This window comes from Cupressus sempervirens, chromosome 10, assembly GCF_028749045.1.
Source record: "Cupressus sempervirens isolate cs-2001-9-10 chromosome 10, ASM2874904v1, whole genome shotgun sequence".
Lineage (NCBI taxonomy): Eukaryota > Viridiplantae > Streptophyta > Pinopsida > Cupressales > Cupressaceae > Cupressus > Cupressus sempervirens.
In genome coordinates, this window is record NC_143127.1 from 327814267 (window position 1) to 327832398 (window position 18132).

The following is an 18132-nucleotide window of genomic DNA, read 5'->3' on the forward strand; positions in this document are numbered from 1 at the left end:
CATATTTTAATATTTTGTTATCACTTTAGTAAAAGATTAAATAAAACCTTTACGGGTCTGGTGGTTGGCAAAAATAGTTTTTAACTGTTTACTTTTGTTTATATATTCTCTCCAAAACCTCTAGGAGAGTATGATTTTTTTTTTTCTTTTTTGGTGGGAAGAAGACCGAGGAGAGAAGTTGAATGATATTGTTCATGTTTTGTGGAATGATATAAGAAATAAAAAAACACCTGCAATTGTTATTATTATTATTATTATTTGTTTAATCTCTGTCCATGGAGTCCCAATGTTTTAAATTTTATATTTCCATTCCGTGGATTATATTGATTTAGAGCACTTCTTTGTGTGTAACGAGATCTTTGCAGCCAGGGCATGGGTTGTTGAACTGCTGCCTGGAAAATATTTTGAGACATCATGTCTCTTGCTTGTGTAATTTTCATGTGAACAGACCAGCACATGTTGAAGAACGGGTAGGAAGAATGTACCATACTTTGCTTCTGGTTGAGCGCAGGAATTGGCCGCAAATAGAGGTGGCACACGTGTGGTGAAAGGGCAGCATCTTTATGTGCTTGCCGTAAATGAATGGATGCAATCTGTAAGGTGCTGTTTGTGTTTGATGTTTCTGTCATTCATCTCATGACATTGTTGTAGTTTTCTCCAATTTCTTCTTTCCATCTCATAGTGAAGTTATTACAGACTTTATTCTAGTTACTCCTCATCATACTGGTATAAGAGCGAGATAAGGTCTTGCTGGGAAGTGTATGTCTGCAGAAGAATCACAGGTTGAAGCTGAGGCTCACACCATGCCTCCGAAAAGTGTGACTCCAGATGCCATCAAAAAGATGGAGGAACTTCTAGAAGAGAAGTTGAAGGAGTTCAAGAAGGGGTCTAGTGACAAGGATAAGGAGAATGAGATGGAAGAAGGCGCTAGTGGAGATGAAGAAGGAGAAAAGCACCAGGATCCACCAACAGAATTGCCTGCAGATGAAAAGGCACTGGTTGATGCTTTAAAGTCAATAAGAGGAGATATTACTGACAAGCTACCTACATATGGAGGCAGTCTCGACAATGAGGAAGTAATTGAATGGATTGAAGCAATCACCAATCACTTTGAGTTGAATGAAGTTCCAAAGAATGATAGGGTGAGGATTGCAAAAGGAAAATTGAGAGGATCTGCTCTCTTGTGGTGGAATTATATTCAAGGAGAAAGGATACAAAATAATACAAGTCTGATTTCTTCATGGGAAGTGATGAGGGCAAAAATCAAGGCACAATTTCTGCTTGCAGATCACGAGGTGCAGTTGTTCAAGAACCTACAAAGCTTGAAGCAACGAGAAATGGATGTGAATGCCTATACGGAGGAGTTTCGTAGGCTAACTCTCAAGGCAAAGAAACAAGAGGAGGAACTAGAAAGAGTGGCCAGGTATTTAAATGGCCTGAGAATGAACATACAGGAGGAGATCAACCTCTTGGCTCTAGATACATTGGGGAAGTGTTTTCAACTTGTTCTTAAAGTTAAAGAGAAGCTGAAGAGGAAGGGTGATCAGTGTTAGGATTAAACCTCAGATAGAAATAACAGTGACATGCAAATATAAACCATATCAGAAAATAATAGATCACACAGAAAAGAACACAAGACACCAAGATTTAATGTGGTTCACTTAAACCCTGGGCTACGTCCAGCAAATAGCAAGTACCATATTTTTACGATCCAGTGATTACAACCTGATTACAATCCGTAATCTCTTACAACTCAATACTACTGCAAGAACTAATTTTCGCATCACCTTATGAAACAATCCCCAACCCTAAGCCCTTTTATACAAGTATTAAACCACTTTAGGGTTATAATTAATAATTACATGTCAGCTCAAAATCCTGATAAAATAGGGCCCAACAAATTTCTGAAGTATGTACGGTACTTCTCTGATCAGTCACCACAAACTAACAATCAGCAACAAGGAGGGAGAAGTGGAAGGAATGACCGAGGTAGGGGAAACTTCAACAATAGAGGACAAGGCCAGAGGTCCCAAGGTGAGTCTAACCCCAAGGAGCAAGCAGGTGACTCAAGTAGTAGAGGAGGCTATGGTGGAAGGGGATCTAATGGAGGAAGGTCTGGTGGATCAGGCAGAGGATACAGGTTCTTCCGAATGAAGTGCTACAATTGTGGTCAGATGAGGCACTCAAAATATAAGTGTCCACAAAGGGCGTCTACTTCTCAAAATGGTGAAAGGAGGGTCACTTATGTGCAGGAAGATAATGTGAGTATGAACTCACCAGAAGTTCAATTGATGACAGAGGCTCAGGGAGAAAGTCTCATGTTAAGGAGGACACTTCTTAAGGAACCGGTGAAAGAAGATATCACTCAAAGGATGGCTCTTTTTGAGTTCAATGCAAGGTGAAAGGCAAGTTGTGCAAGGTGATAATTGATTCGGGTTCCACGGAAAATATCATCTCACTTGAGGCTGTAAACAAATTGAAGTTGGAGAGACTTCCACATTCTTGTCCATACAAGGTCAGTTGGTTGAACAAAGGGTAACAGGAAGTTGTGAATGAGCAAGCTTGGGTAGAGTTCAGTATAGGGGGATATAAGGATAAAATATTGTGTGATATCTTGCCCATGGATGCTAGCCACCTCTTGTTGGGAAGGTCTTGGCAATTCGATAGGAAGGCATGCCATGATGGTGAGAAGAATTCTTATAGCTTCCAAAAGGATGGAATAACATACAAATTGAATTCTGAAGGAGAAGAGAAAGGGGTTGGTCAAGTTGGACCATGTGTGTTGATGGTGGGTGAGAAAGAGTTCATTAATACTCTTGAAGAAGAAGATGGAATAGGCTTTGCATTGTTGCTGAAGCCTAAGGAAGATAGGAAGAAGGAACGTAGAACAACATGCCCGAAAGAAGTTGACGAGTTGTTGAACCAGTACAAAGACATCATTGCTGAGGTAATGCCTGAGTCTCTGCCACAGATAAGAGACATAAGTCACTAGAATTATTTTATTCCAAGAGTAGTGCTACCCAACAAGGCAGCGTATAAGATGACACCATAGCAGAATGAAGGGATTGCTAGGCAAATACAAGAGTTGCTTGACAAGGGGTTGGTAAGGAAAAGTCTTAGCCCATGTGTCGTACCCTCGGTTCTTGCTCCAAAGAAGGATGGTAAGTGGCGGTTGTGTACTGATTCTAGGGCCATTAATAGGATAACTATAAGATATAGATTTCCTAATCCTAGAATAGAAGATTTGTTGGATTGTTTGGGGGGAGCTTCATATTTTTCTAAAATAGATCTCAAAAGCGTATATCATTAAATAAGGATACGAGAGGGGGATGAACGAAAGACGACCTTTAAAACTAATGAAGAATTGTATGAATGGTTGGTTACGCCATTTGGTTTATCTAATGTTCCTAGTACATTTATGCGACTAATGAATGAAGTTTTACATGACTTCATTGGAAAGTTTGTTGTTGTCTACCTTGATGACATTTTGGTGTATAGCAGGAATAAGGAAGAGCATTTGCAGCATTTGAAGATGGTTTTGCAAAGGCTACAGTAACAAAAGTTGAAGATAAATTTTGAGAAGTGTGACTTTTTGAAACAAGAGTTGGTGTATCTTGGATTTGTGATATCCAAGGTACATTTGAAAATGGATCCATCTAAGGTGGAGGCCATCATTAATTGGCCAACACCAAGGGCTGTTGGAGAGGTTCGAAGTTTCCATGGCTTGGCCACATTCTATAGGAAGTTCATCAGGAACTTTAGCAACATTTGTGCACCGATTTTAGACACCATCAAAGGAGGAGGTAAAACGAAGTTTGAATGGAATAGTGCAGCAAATAAGAGTTTTGAGGAACTCAAGCAAAAGGTAGCCAAGTATCCTATTCTTGTTTTACCGGAGTTTAATAAAGTTTTTACAATAGAATGTGATGCTAGTGGCTTTGCAATAGGGCTTTGCAATAGGGGCTGTTCTTAGTCAAGAAGGCAAACCCGTTGCATTTTTTAGCGAGAAGCTAAATGAAGCAAAGAAGAAATATTCTTCTTATGATCTAGAATTGTATGCCATGGTCCAAGCAAAATGGAGGCACTATTTTTTGCCTAGGGAGTTTATTGTGTATACTGACAACCATGCTCTTAGTTTCTTGAATGGACAAGAAAACCTCAACGATAGGCACATGAAATGGGTTGAGAGTTTGTAGGCTTATACCTTCACAATCAAGCATAAGAAGGGACAAGCCAATAAGGTGGTTGATGCACTTAGGAGAGTGCTAACAGTGCAAGAAGTACAACTCCAAAGCATGGGTGTAGATGCATCGAAGGGAATGTATGTGGAAGATGGAGATTTCAGCGAAGCATATGAGGTTTGCACTAAGTTGGAAGATAGTTGTAATGTCCCTTTTTTAGCATTCATAGCATGATGTTGTCGTTAGCCTATGTCCCCATAGTCCCGTAGGCTAACCAGGACATTAAAGGGACTTAGAGGCCATTTGGCCTAGATAGTTTCAGTTGCAGGTCTTTCTGAGGGGTTTTGAGGCAACTTTGGGTATACTTACTATTTATAGTAAGTCATCTTGGACATGGTCGGACATCTAGTGGCAGCGGTATGTTGATGGTAATTGTTTAAAATCGACAAGAAGACTTGTTTATCATTGATAAGATTTGTTATGCATTAATAAAGCTATTTTATAAAGTTAAACTTAAATATTTAACTTTATTAATGCATAGACTATAGTTTGTGGGAAATATTTAAATTAAAAGAGTCCCCTTTATTTTATAACACATTGGAGACATAAGTTACATAAAGGGAGTTATGTTTTATCTCACATTGAGAAAACGAAGGACTGAGCTCTTGTGAGAACACTATAAAAGAAATAGAAGAGCTTCTTTTTAGTATGCTTGGATGAAGATTAATGTTATGTTGCTGGATATTTGTTTATCGGGCTTGGAGGACGGAATCCCTCTTTGCTAGCATTCTCTTTGCTGTTGAAAGACACAGTTAGGAGGATTAACAGTGTTTCCAAACATACTGGGTTTCATATAGTGTTTTGCTACAGTACGGATGAATAGTGTTTTGCTACAGTGCGGATGAATAGTGAATTTGCTATAGTGCATGAACAGTATTTGCAACAAGTTTATTGTTTATTCTTGCTGATTTGAGGGTTTGGAAGGCTGCCAATTACATTTGCAAAAATACTATAGCAACTAATTCCAGGTTTCTTCTGTCAAATTTTAATACTTTTGTATTGTAGTTGTTGAATACGAGACTGATATTTGTTGCAGCATGTTAAACAATTGTATGAGCACATTTACATGGCAAAAATCAATATTTAATTAGCAAATAAGAAGTTTCAGATTTTCCTATATATTGTAGTATGTGTGCCAAGTGTTTGACAAAAATGCTATGTCGAGTTATTAAGAAAATTAATTGATATCATAAAGTAGCTTGCAAGTTTCTTTATTTGGGAAAAATAGGGGAGGATATTACAGTGGTATCAGAGCTATAAGTCTTGCCATCTTGTGGGGGTCTTATAGGGAATTTGGAACAGCCGGATAGAGGGGAAAGTGTTTGACGAAATGTCAAAACACTAAAATCAGAGCATTTATGTTTGAGCATTCGACAGGGGCCTTATAATTTCCACAGTACCAGAGCAAGACAAAATAGGATTTCAAACTTGTAGAGCGAACAGTCTAGTTCATCCGTGCAAGTGGACATTGAATCCAATCATACAGACACAGAGGAGGTATTCTTTGATCAAGACAGCAATATGGGTGATCGAGATGACAGGAATACAGGATTAGGTAGAGGCGGGAATGTCGGTCCAGATCAGGGAGAGGAAAGATTTTTACAGTTATTAGACACCTTGGCACAGGGACAGTGATTAGTAGAGCAGAGAGCACAGGAACAGAGTCAGAGATTGGAGCTTATGATGCAGATGATGGCTCGTCAAATGGGGTTGAATGCTAATGTGGGTGGAGGAAATAATCAAAATGGTAATAATCAGGATGGGACACATAATGGAGGCGAACAAGTTGGGAACAATTTCGGTCATGCACCCCAGCAAACTAGGACAGTGAGTTCGAGGCCCATGATTCCCACATTTCCTCCTAGAGCTCCAGAGCAGCTCGTACCAGAGTCCCAAATCACTGATATACAGGACCAGTTGAGGAGAGATTGGGAAGCTGGAGGTCCAATTGTTACTGCTGCAATTACCTTTAGGGAGTATATGGATGTGCGGATGAAACATATGCCATGTGGACATGACAGGAACCAGAGCTATGAGCTACGAAAGAAAGTAGGGAAACTTCAGTTACCATATTATGATGGCTCGGGAAGTCTCCAGCAAGAGCTTGGGTTCAAAAGCTTGACACATACTTTCAATTGAACCCTATGCCTGAGGAAGAAGCTATTAAGTATGCAGCAATTCATCTGGATGGGTTAGCACACGAGTGGTGGCATCATGGTATGGTCATTATGGGACATGCACACATATGTGGAGTTTACGGAGAGACTGATTGAACGATTTGATAGGAAGGATCCAGAACTACATTTCAAGGAGTTAGCTCAGCTTAAACAGTGGGGATCATTGGAAACATACATTTTAGAGTTTCAAAAACTTGCAGTGTTAGTAACAGATGTATCTGAACGGAGGATACTGGTTCTATTTATGGATGGGTTAGCTGATCTGTTGAGAGGGTGGATTAAAGCTCTCAACCCTCCCACTTTGCAGGAAGCCATTAAGAAAGCTCGTGACATGGATTCCTCTTCAGCTTCTAAAAATAAATTCTAGGCAAAGAGTTTCCCTTGGAGGAAAGATAAGGACAGTAAACCTTTTCATAGAGAGGCTCAGCCACCTAAGGAGGAAAGTAAGAGGTTGGACAATGAGACACATAATGATCTCAGGAAGAAGAAGCTTTGTTTTCATTGCAGGGAGCCTTGGGATTTGTCACATAAGTGTCCATTGAAAGCAAACGCTAAGCAGATAGAGTACTTTTCAGCCGAAGAGTCAGTGGAGGGAGATTCAGAGCAGTCATCAAAATCAGATGGAGATGATAATTCTTCACATGAGGAAGCACGCAATGATAGCACAATAGCTCAGTTGTCTAGTATACAGGAAGCCGTCACTTTTAGAGTTAGGGGTACTTTGGATGGACAAAGATTTGTGGCACTCATTGATACAGGGGCAACACATAACTTCATTGATGAGAAGTTTGTGTCACGCAGAGAGCTACATACAAAGGAGCATAGGGGATTTAAGGTGATGGTTGCCAATGGCTTCAAAATCGACTGTACCAAGAAAATTACCAACTTGCAGCTTCGTTTGGGAGATTATGACATGGTGGGAGATTTCTTTGTGGTCAACATTGGTGATCAGGGTATGGTGCTTGGGATGAATTGGATGAAGTCTCTGGAAGAGTTTACATTTAACCTCCAGAAAATGGAAATGAGGTTTGAGGCAAATGGTAAGAAGATAGTGCTCAGAGGTTTGTCAGATGGGAGACTTCGAGTGGTGTCACTCAAGCGGATGCAGAGTTTCTTCAGACACGACTAGGTGCAGTGGACAACAGAGTTCAGAGTAATGCCTGAGGTGACAGAGCAGCATAAACAGGAGTATCCACCTGATGTACAGAAAATAATAACCAAACACACTAAGGTGTTTGGTGAGATACCTCCAGGGAGACCCCCGGATAGGGGAATCGAGCATGTTATTGAGTTAGAGGAAGGGGCTAAGCCAATTATCATCACACCTTACCGCCATCCAAAGAGATATAAGGATGAAATAGAAAAGGCAATTAAGGAGTTGATTGACATGGGGCACATACGGCCAAGCAAGAGTCCTTTCGCTTCTTCAGTAGTATTGGTGAAGAAGAAGGATGGTACAATGAGGATGTGCATTGATTATAGGGAGCTAAACAAGAAGACAATCAAGAACCGATACCCTATTCCGCGCATTGATGAGCTTATTGATGAATTGCACGGTGCCTGCTACTTCTCTAAGATTGATTTGAGATCCGGCTACCACTAGATACGGGTTAGAGAGGTGGATGTGGAGAAGACAACTTTTAGATGCCACTACGAACATTTTGAGTTCTTAGTCATGCCCTTTGGGTTGACTAATGCCCCCGCCACTTTCCAGTCCTGTATGAATAGAGTGTTCAGAGATTAGTTGAGGAAGTTTGTGTTGATTTTTTTTGATGATATACTGATATACAACCGTACTTGGGAGGAACATTCGAAGCATATTGATGCAGTGCTCAACATTCTAGAGAGGGAGTCATTATATGCCAAGATGAGTAAATGCGAGTTTGGGATGACAGAGTTGCTCTATCTAGGGCATATTATTAGTGCAGGAAGTGTTCGGGTTGACCCAAACAAGATCAGGGCCATTCTGGATTGGCCACCGCCGAGGAACACTTCACAACTCAAGGGATTTCTTGGGCTTTGCGGGTTCTACCGCAGATTTGTGAAGGGATTTTCACAGATAGCAACACCACTTACAGATTTGACACGGAGAGACAGTTTCAAGTGGTCAGAGAGGGCTCAGGATTGTTTTGACAAGTTCAAGGAGCTGATGAGTACATGTCCTGTTTTAGCCATTCTAGATTTCACCAGGCCTTTTGAGCTACAGTATGATGCCTCGGGAGAGGGCGCAGGAGCTGTCCTCATGTAGGACAAACATCCCATCGCATATGAGAGCAGGAAATTACGAGGTGTTGAGAGAACTTACAACATCTATGACAAAGAAATGCTAGCAATCATGCACGCGCTAGCTAAGTTCAGGCAATACTTAGCAGGGAGCCGATTCATAGTAAAAACAGATCATAACAGCTTGAAACATTTTCTTGGACAGAAGGATCTTAATGACAGGCAACAGAAATGGGTGAGTAAGTTACAGGCCTATGACTTTGACATAGTCTATGTCAAAGGGAAGAAAAATATTGTCGCAGATGCTTTATCCAGAAGGCCTCATTTGCTTGCTGTTGGGATAGTCATGGATGATTGGAGAGAGTTGATCTTGGTAGAGTATGCCAAGGATAGTTGGGCATCTAGTGTTATTGAAGGAGCTATTCAGGATAGTCGATACACTATTGTAAATGATTTGATCATTTACAAGGGAAGGATTTATTTGGTACCTGGGTCTGCCATGAAGCAAAAGATCTTGAGAGCATTTCATGATTCACCATTAGTAGGACATCCAGGATTTTTTAAGACATCGGCAGGTGAGAGAGCGCTTCACTTGGAAGGGACTTAAATTAGAAGTGCTACAGTTCGTTAGGGAGTGCCCAGTATGTCAGCAGAACAAACGGGAACATTCCTTTCCAGGCGGTTTACTATAGCCCCTACCTATACCAGAGAAGAAGTGGGATAGCATTTCCATGGATTTCATCACAGGGCTTCCAAAGGCATAGGGTCGGGATTGTATTTTTGTTGAGGTAGACAGATTGACGAAATTTGCACATTTCTTTGCGATTTCTTCCACATATTCAGCAGTACAGACAGCAGAGCTATTCTTTCGAGAGGTATTTAGATTACATGGGATGCCACGGAGCATAGTCAGCGATAGGGATAGTAGGTTTATGAGCTACTTTTGGCAGGAGTTGTTCAGGTTGTGTGGAACAGAGCTAATTCCGAGTACCAGTTACCAACCCCAAACTGATGGGCAGACAGAGATAGTGAGTGGCTACATCTAGGGGAGTACTGCTATAATACCTCTTTCCATATGTCTATTCAAATGTCCCCTTTCATGGCACTGTACGGGTATGATGCTCTTAATTTTCTGGATTTGTTATTTGGGGACAGTAGGGTGCCTAAGGCCAAGGATATTTTGCAGGAGTGTCAGGACATTATGCGATCTTTGAAGGAAAATTTGCAAAAGGCACAAAATCAGCAGAAGCAATATGCTGATCAGCACAGGGTTGAGAGGTCTTTTGAGGTAGGAGATATGGTGTACCTCATGTTACAGCCATATAGACAGTCCTCTCTCAAGAAGAGTGGAGCAGAGAAATTGAAACCACGCTACTATGGACCATTCAAAGTAATCAGGAGAGTGGGCGAAGTAGTTTATGAGTTGGAGTTGCCTGCAGGCAGTAAAGTGCATAATGTATTCCATGTGTCATGCCTTAAGAAGGCATTGGGCCACAATGTGGTGCCTTTAGTAGTATTGCCACCTCTTGATGATGAAGGAAAGCTTATCTTGGTTCTCGAGGCTATACTTGACTCCAGGGAGAGGGTGCTTCGCAGGCGGATCATCAACGAGTACTTGGTCAAGTGGAGGAATCTACCAGTGGAGAATGCTACTTGGGAAAATGAGTAGATATTACAACATCCAGAGTTGAAATTGCTTGAGGACAAGCAATTTTGGGAAGGGCGGATTGTAATGTCCCTTTTTTAGCATTCATAGCATGATGTTGTCGTTAGCCTATTTCCCCACAATCCCATAGGCTAACCAGGACATTAAAGGGACTTAGAGGCCATTTGGCCTAGATAGTTTCAGTTGCAGGTCTTTCTGAGGGGTTTTGAGGCAACTTTGGGCATACTTACTATTTATGGTAAGTCATCTTGGACATGGTCGGACATCTAGTGGCAGCGGTATGTCGATGGTAATTGTTTAAAATCGACAAGAAGACTTGTTTATCATTGATAAAATTTGTTATGCATTAATAAAGCTATTTTATAAGTTAAATTTAAATAGTTAACTTTATTAATGCATAGACTATAGTTTGTGGGAAATATTTAAATTAAAAGAGTCCCCTTTAATTTATAACACATTGGAGACATAAGTTACATAAAGGGAGTTATGTTTTATTTCACATTGAGAAAACGAAGGAGTGAGCTCTTGTGAGAACACTATAAAAGAAATGGAAGAGCTTCTTTTTAGTATGCTTGGATGAAGATTAATGTTATGTTGCTGGATATTTGTTTATCGGGCTTGGAAGACGGAATCCCTCTTTGCTAGCATTCTCTTCACTGTTGAAAGACACAGTTAGGAGAATTAATGGTGTTTCCAAACGTACTGGGTTTCATATAGCGTTTTGCTACAGTACGGATGAATAGTGTTTTGCTACAGTGCGGATGAATAGTGAATTTGCTACAATGCATGAACAGTATTTGCAACAAGTTTATTGTTTATTCTTGCTGATTTGAGGGTTTGGAAGGCTGCCAACTACATCTGCAAAAATACTACAGCAACTAATTCCAGGTTTCTTCTGTCAAATTTTAATACTTTTGCATTTTAGTTGTTGAATACGAGACTGATATTTGTTGCAGCATGTTAAACAATTGTATGAGCACATTTACATGGCAAAAATCAATATTTAATTAGCAAATAAGAAGTTTCAGATTTTCTTATATATTGTAGTATGTGTGCCAAGTGTTTGACAAAAATGCTATGTTGAGTTATTAAGAAAATTAATTGATATCATAAAGTAGCTTGCAAGTTTCTTTATTTGGTAAAAATAAGGGAGGATATTACAATAGTTTTCATTCTGTTTTTTCTGAATTCATTGTGCAAGATGGGCTGCTGTTTAAGGGCAACCAACAATGTATTCCCAAATGTTCAATGCGAGACAATGTCACTAAAGAGAAACATTGTGGAGGTCTCAATGGTCATTTTGGACTCAACAAGACTTTGGAACTGGTACAAAGATTTTATTATTGGCCGATGATGCAAATAGACATCAAGAAGCTTGTGGAAGGTTGTCTTGTATGCCAAAGGGCAAAGGGAGTGTCAACAAACGCTGGACTTTATCAGCCTTTAGCCATGCCGAACAGACCTTGGGAGTGTTTGAGTATGGATTTGGTGATGGGATTACCAAGGACAAAGACAGGTTATGACAGCATATTTGTGGTTGTTGATAGATTCAGTAAAATGGCTCACTTTATTCCATGTAAAACCACTAATGATACTAGTTATATTGTAGGATTGTTCTTTAAAGAAATAGTTTGTATTCATGGTTTGCCATTAAGCATTGTATCTGACAGGGACAACAAGTTTGTGGGTCACTTTTGGAGGACCCTATAGAAGAAGTTGGGCACGAATTTGTCTTTTAGTTCAGCCTATCATCCTCAAATGGATGGACAAACTGAGGTGGTTAATAGATCCTTGGGAAACCTTTTGAGATGTTTGACACAGTGGAGGTAGTTGGGATGCCATCATACCTCAGGCAGAGTTTGCATATAATGACTCGGTGAATCATAGCACGGGCATGAGTCGTTTTGAAATTGTGTATGGGAGACATCCAAGGGGAGTTTTTGAACTCAGGAACGTGGACGGTTTGGAGAAAAGGAGTGGACATGTAGAAGAGTTTGCTCAGGCAATGGTGGAAGTGCATGAGCATGTGAGGAAAACTTTGCAACAAAATAGCCTAAAGGTGAAGGCTAAGGCAAACTTGAAGAGAAGTAATGTGCAGTTCCAAGTTGGGAATTTGGTTATGGTACACTTGAACAAAGATCGGTTACCTCGGGGCAACCATACAAAGTTGATGATGAAGATTGGACCGTGTGAAATTCTAGAAAATTATGGAGAAAATGCTTACAAAGTGGCATTGCCTCCAGATGTAGCTATATCACCTATCTTTAATGTCTCAAATCTCACATTGTATAAAGGGTCTAATGATGATATTAGTACCGCTGAACCTACACATGAATCAAATGACTGGATTCGAGAATTGCCTTCTAAAGAGAAGCCACAAATGGAACGCATCATCGACAGTAGAGAGGCCATGAGGACAAGACACAAAGTGCACATAAAGCACTTGGTCAAGTGGAAGGGCCTCCTAGATTCTGAAGCCACTTGGTTACCGGAAACAAAAATTTTGAGGCAAAGTGGGGATCTACAACAGTTGGTCTCCAAGAGGACTTGAGACAAAATTTACCCCCAAGAGTATGCTACAGGAGTGGCTACAGGTGCTGGGCATAGGAATAATGTTTACATATTGTTTTTGGGGGGTATTTTAATGTTATTATTAAATTTTAGGGCATATTTTAATGTTTTGTTATCACTTTAGTAAAGGATTAAATAAAACCTTTATGGGTCTGGTGGTTGCCACAAATAGTTTTTAACTGTTTACCTTTGTTTATATATTCTCTCCAAAACCTCTAGGAGAGTATGATTTTTTTTTCTTTTCTAGTGGGAAGAAGACCGAGGAGAGAAGTTGAATGATATTGTTCATTTTTTGTGGAATGAAATAAGAAATAAAAAAACACTGGTTTTCCTGCAATTGTTATTATTATTTATTTTTGTTTAATCTCTGACCGTGGAGTCCCAATGTTGGATTATATTGATTTAGAGCACTTCTTTGTGTGTAACGAGATCTTTGTAGCCAAGGCATGGGTTGTTGAAATGCCGCCTGAAAAATATTTTGAGACATCATGTCTCCTGCTTGTGTAATCTTCATGTGAACAGATCAGCACATGTTGAAGAACGGGTAGGAAGAATGTACCATACTCTGCTTCTGGTCGAGCGCAGGAATTGGTCGCAAATAGAGGTGGCACATGTGGTGAAAGGGCAACATCTTTATGTGCTTGCCGTAAATGGATGGATGCAAATTGTAAGGTGCTGTTCGTGTTTGAAGTTTTTGTTATTCATCTCATGACATTGCTGTAGTTTTCTCTAGTATATTCTTCTATCCATCTCATGTTACACTTTCTTCTAGTTACTCATCATATAACAATCGTAAAATTTTATTAGCAGGCTAGCATGTTGTATACATGGAATTTCTTGCCCCATTTTATTTTTTCAGAATATTTCATCCAGAATCATTTGTATCAAATTGTGGGAACAATCAGTAGACCAAACATGATATATCCCTAATTAGTTTTGTGGGTGTGGCAAATATTCCACTCTCCTCTTATAGTGTCTACTCAAATTCTCCAGTCAAATAATTAGCTGAATATCTGCTTTCTAGTTTCCATAATACAGAGGTTTTGTTGGATCGTTGGCACATGAAAAATAGGATAGGTTGTATTTCCTATGGATTGCCAACCTTATTCCTAGCTAGATTGGACACCCTTTTTATACTTGATGAAGGAACGCTCTACTTGGCAACTCCTTTGGGCTTGTTTACAGCTGATCTGAGATAATCGAAATATTGCTCTTTAGTGTTGTTTTTTTAATTTTCCGTGTTGATAACCAATTTTAGATATCTTCAAAAGGGGCCCATTTGGTGTTAAGTCACCCTCTGTATTGTTTGCTGAATGATCTCACAGTCCTTGTAAAGATCGTTGCTGTTATGTACCACGACCCTTGCCTTTGTTGAGATCTATATGGCAGATTAATTCTTCTGTGCATTGTCAAGCCAATGCATAATTCCTCACTTCTCCATCACCCTTTATTTCTGTTTGCACCATGACTCGTGATTGGCAATGTTTGGCAACTTAAGTAGATCTTTTATATTTGCACGGTAACCACCTACTTGTTCTGTAGAAAGTTATGCTTGTGGGTAATTTGAAGGATTTGAGCAATACAAATCCACAAAGCCCAAAGAATACATGCATGTAAAAACCTGTCAGAGAGAAAAAAAAAGATAAGAAGAGGCAAGGGTTTACTCTGAAAATATGCAAATTGTATTATCAGAAATGAAAAAGATAAGAGATAATTACAAAAGATCAATCCTTATAGAAGGAGATTGAAACCCGAAAAAGGTTAACAAGTAAAAGCCATTTAATAATTACTAATTAATTATAAAATGTGAATGCATCAATGCATAAAGTGAAATCTTAAGAAGGGATAAAAGGTAATTTAATAAATGAAATGAAATTAACTTATTTCTCTAACACCTCCCCTTAAGATGAGCAACAAAGCATCTACAAACAATACAAGTAAGCTACAATGTTGAAAGCAAATTTGGGTTCCGGCAACAAGGCCTGATGAGGTACCCAATCACAATCAAATTTCTATGAAACAAAGAAACGGAGAAAACCTAGTGGGAAAAACCCTACTCCAAAAAGAGATAGAAAAAGATGCACAAATGAAACATCTTAAGAGAATCTCGCAAGACCATAAGTACAATGAAAGCCCCCATGATAGAAGCTCGAGACTCCATAGCTCGCCTAGAATGGTAGAACTCCTGTGTCGATGAACATACCAATGTGGCACCAATCTGAAGGAAACAAAGGCAGTGGACAAGGATGAAAAAATCATGTATGTAAGGTGCAATTGGAAGTCCTAGCTGATGCTTAAAGGAGAAGGCATGAGAATCCTCAAATGGAATCTCCAATGGAGGTGAGATAACAGGTGTATTGAATCTGTCCTCTGAGAGGAGATGTGTGTCCTCAACAACTGTAGAACTGTAGTAGGTGGCTCGATGACTGGAGCTGCAATAGTAGGCAATGCTAAAGAGTAATCTTGTGCAAAAGATGGAATCTAAACAGGAGGTGGAGGTGTAGAAGTCACAATACTGGTCTCAGGAACAACACATAAGTTCAAGTGACCTGACTTCACCTCACTAGACTCTTGTGAAAAAAGAGAGTAAGTCTCCGATAATGGAGATGGTGGACCAAAATGTGAGAAGGAATATAAGTAGGAAGCATGATCAACAGTCCCTGAAGCAATAATATTGCTCGTCTCACTTTCTTTGATGTGCACTGAATCTTGTGCAAATTCAACTGCCTTCCCTATCCAACTGTGGGTAATCTAATAAATAGAGAGAAGGTTAGAGGACAAAGATGGAACACAAAGTACATCATGAAATGTACCATTATCAATGTCAATAAAACCTTTCCCATATACAGTCATAATAGTGTTGTTCCCCATCAAAATGTGTGGAGTAGGAGAAGCCTCAAAAGAAGAGAACAAATCTTGAGAAGATTCCATATGGTGTGAAGCACCTGAATCTAGTAACCATCTAGAAGAATGAGGAATAGTAGTTGCACGTAGTGGATGACCCTTTCCTATATCTTTACCATTTGATTGAAATGATGATGATGAAAAAGATTTGTGAGAAGTAGAAGGAATATCAATGTTGCTTTTCTGAAGGAGAGCTATCAAATCTGAAACCTGTTTGGCATAGCCATCTAACTTCTTCTCATAGCAGTGTGACTCATCATGATTAGGCTTATTACAATAAGTACACTTCGGTCTTTCTGGCTTTGGTGTACCCACCTTAGGAGGAGGTGGCCCTGATGAACTGTGAGTGCTAGAATCAATCTGAGACTTTGTAGAATGAGATTTCTGTGTCTTCTCCTTCATCCCTGAAGATGGCTGAGCTATCAATGCATAAGTCTGTAAGCTTGTGAGAGAATCCAATTGAAAGGGCTTAGCTTGCTCTTGAGTCAAACGATCACAAAAAACCTCAAAGGATGGTATGGTAAATCTATTACCATCTTTGGTGGAATAGAAGGTAGAAGCAAAAATTTGAAAGCTTCCATGAAGCTTAGAAAGAATAAGATAAATGCACTCACTATCAGTCTTGGTCTTCCCACAACCCTGCAATAAAGATCTTTGTTGATTGAACTTCATCAAGAAGTCCTCAATGAAAGGAAAAGAATCCGATACAAGAGAGGTAAGTTCTGCCTCAATTTGAAGTGCCTTGAACTCATTCACTGTACTAAACAAGCCTTCAAGCTTGGTCCATATAGTTAGAGAGGTATTGCACCCATCAAGATAGGAAATTATAGACTGTTGGATACCTATAAAGCAATCAATCCCATTGCCTCATCTATCTTGTTCCTGTGCTGCATGACCTCAAAAGGCCTATGTAAAACTAGCTGCATTGCATCTGAACAAGACCACGACCCTTTTGACCAAAGAAGCCGTTTCATCAAGGTCTTCCATGTGTGATAGTTATGAGGGGTCAGAAGTTCTAGACAAGAAGAGGTCTCGGCCATTGTTTTAGAAGGTGTTGGATTGTTTTTGAAAAAAGTTCTGGTTTACTGATGTAACAGAAACAATAATACAAAACACCCCCCACAATACAAAATATCGAATCCCAGTTGCTAGAAGAAATGCGTAAATGAGAGGAGCAAAATAGCTTCAGATACGAATCACAAATATGTGGTACAAAATATTGGTGAAATGATAGAGAATCTGGAAAGTGCTTGAGAAGAGCTTTCTGATGCTTTTTTGGGATCGAAAAATGGAGCTATAACAAAGAAGTTACACCCCTTAGAAGATAGAAGTCATTAACGGACTACAAGCGCAAAAACAAGTACCAAACTGGAAAAAAATCCAAAAAATACTTGATCTATCGTCTTCGAGTTTGAACCAACTTTTCGACGCTTCTTTCGGATTGAAAAAAGACCCTTGTATGCTCAAGATATTGTGAACCGTATGAGCAATAAAAAAATTATTAAACAAAAAATTAAAAAAAAATATCACAACCACCGCTGGTGGTGTGGTGTTGTCCTGGTGGTGGAGCCACCATGCGAGTGGCGGCTGGGAGATGCGGCGGTGGCGATTGGGAGGTGCGGCGGCAGCGGTTGGGAGGTGTAGCGGCAGCGGGTGCGGCATCAGTGATGGCGGTTTAGAGAGGATTAGTGGCGACGACCTGAAAAATGGAGTAGCAATTGGAAAGCGTCGCCTGATCAGAAAGTGGCGGCGGGGCCGGGAAAGCCTCTGCGGCACCAGAAAATCACTGTGTGGGCCGTTTTTTATTATTATTATAAAAAAATCGTCTTGATATGCGTGCAAGAGGTCGTACGACCCAAGTAGGCAATTTTTTTTTGCCTCCTAGCTCAACGTTGTCAAAAATCGACAAACTTTATATGAAAATGGGGGTTTTGACGCCTTCTGAATCCAACAGTGAGGTCTGTTTGGCCTCAAAGTGCTCAAAAAATCAGAGATTCCCTCGTTTTCACAAAAAAGCTCGAAAAATACCAAATATGTTCTGTTAAACCCTTGTTCTTCTTTTTCTCCAAATACTGAACAAGCTACAGTAGATCTGGCTTTGATACCATGAAGGATTTGAGCAATACAAATCCACAAAGCGCGAAGAATACCTGCATTCAAAAACTTGTCATAGAGAAGAAAAAGACAAGAAGAGGCAAGGGTTTGCTCTGAAAATATGCAAATTGTATTCGCTAAAATGAAAAGGATAAGAGATAATTACAAAAGATCAATCCTTATAGAAGGAGATTGAAACCCAAAAAAGGGTAACCTAAAAGGTAAAAGCCATTTAATAATTACTAATTAATTATTA

At 39.7% G+C, this 18132-nt stretch overlaps 1 protein-coding gene across 1 annotated transcript in view; it reads left to right on the forward strand.

Annotated features, from left to right (window-relative positions):
* LOC149533948 (golgin family A protein) overlaps positions 1-18132 on the forward strand; it is a 47246-nt gene that overhangs the window by 1526 nt on the left and 27588 nt on the right. The window lies entirely within an intron of this gene.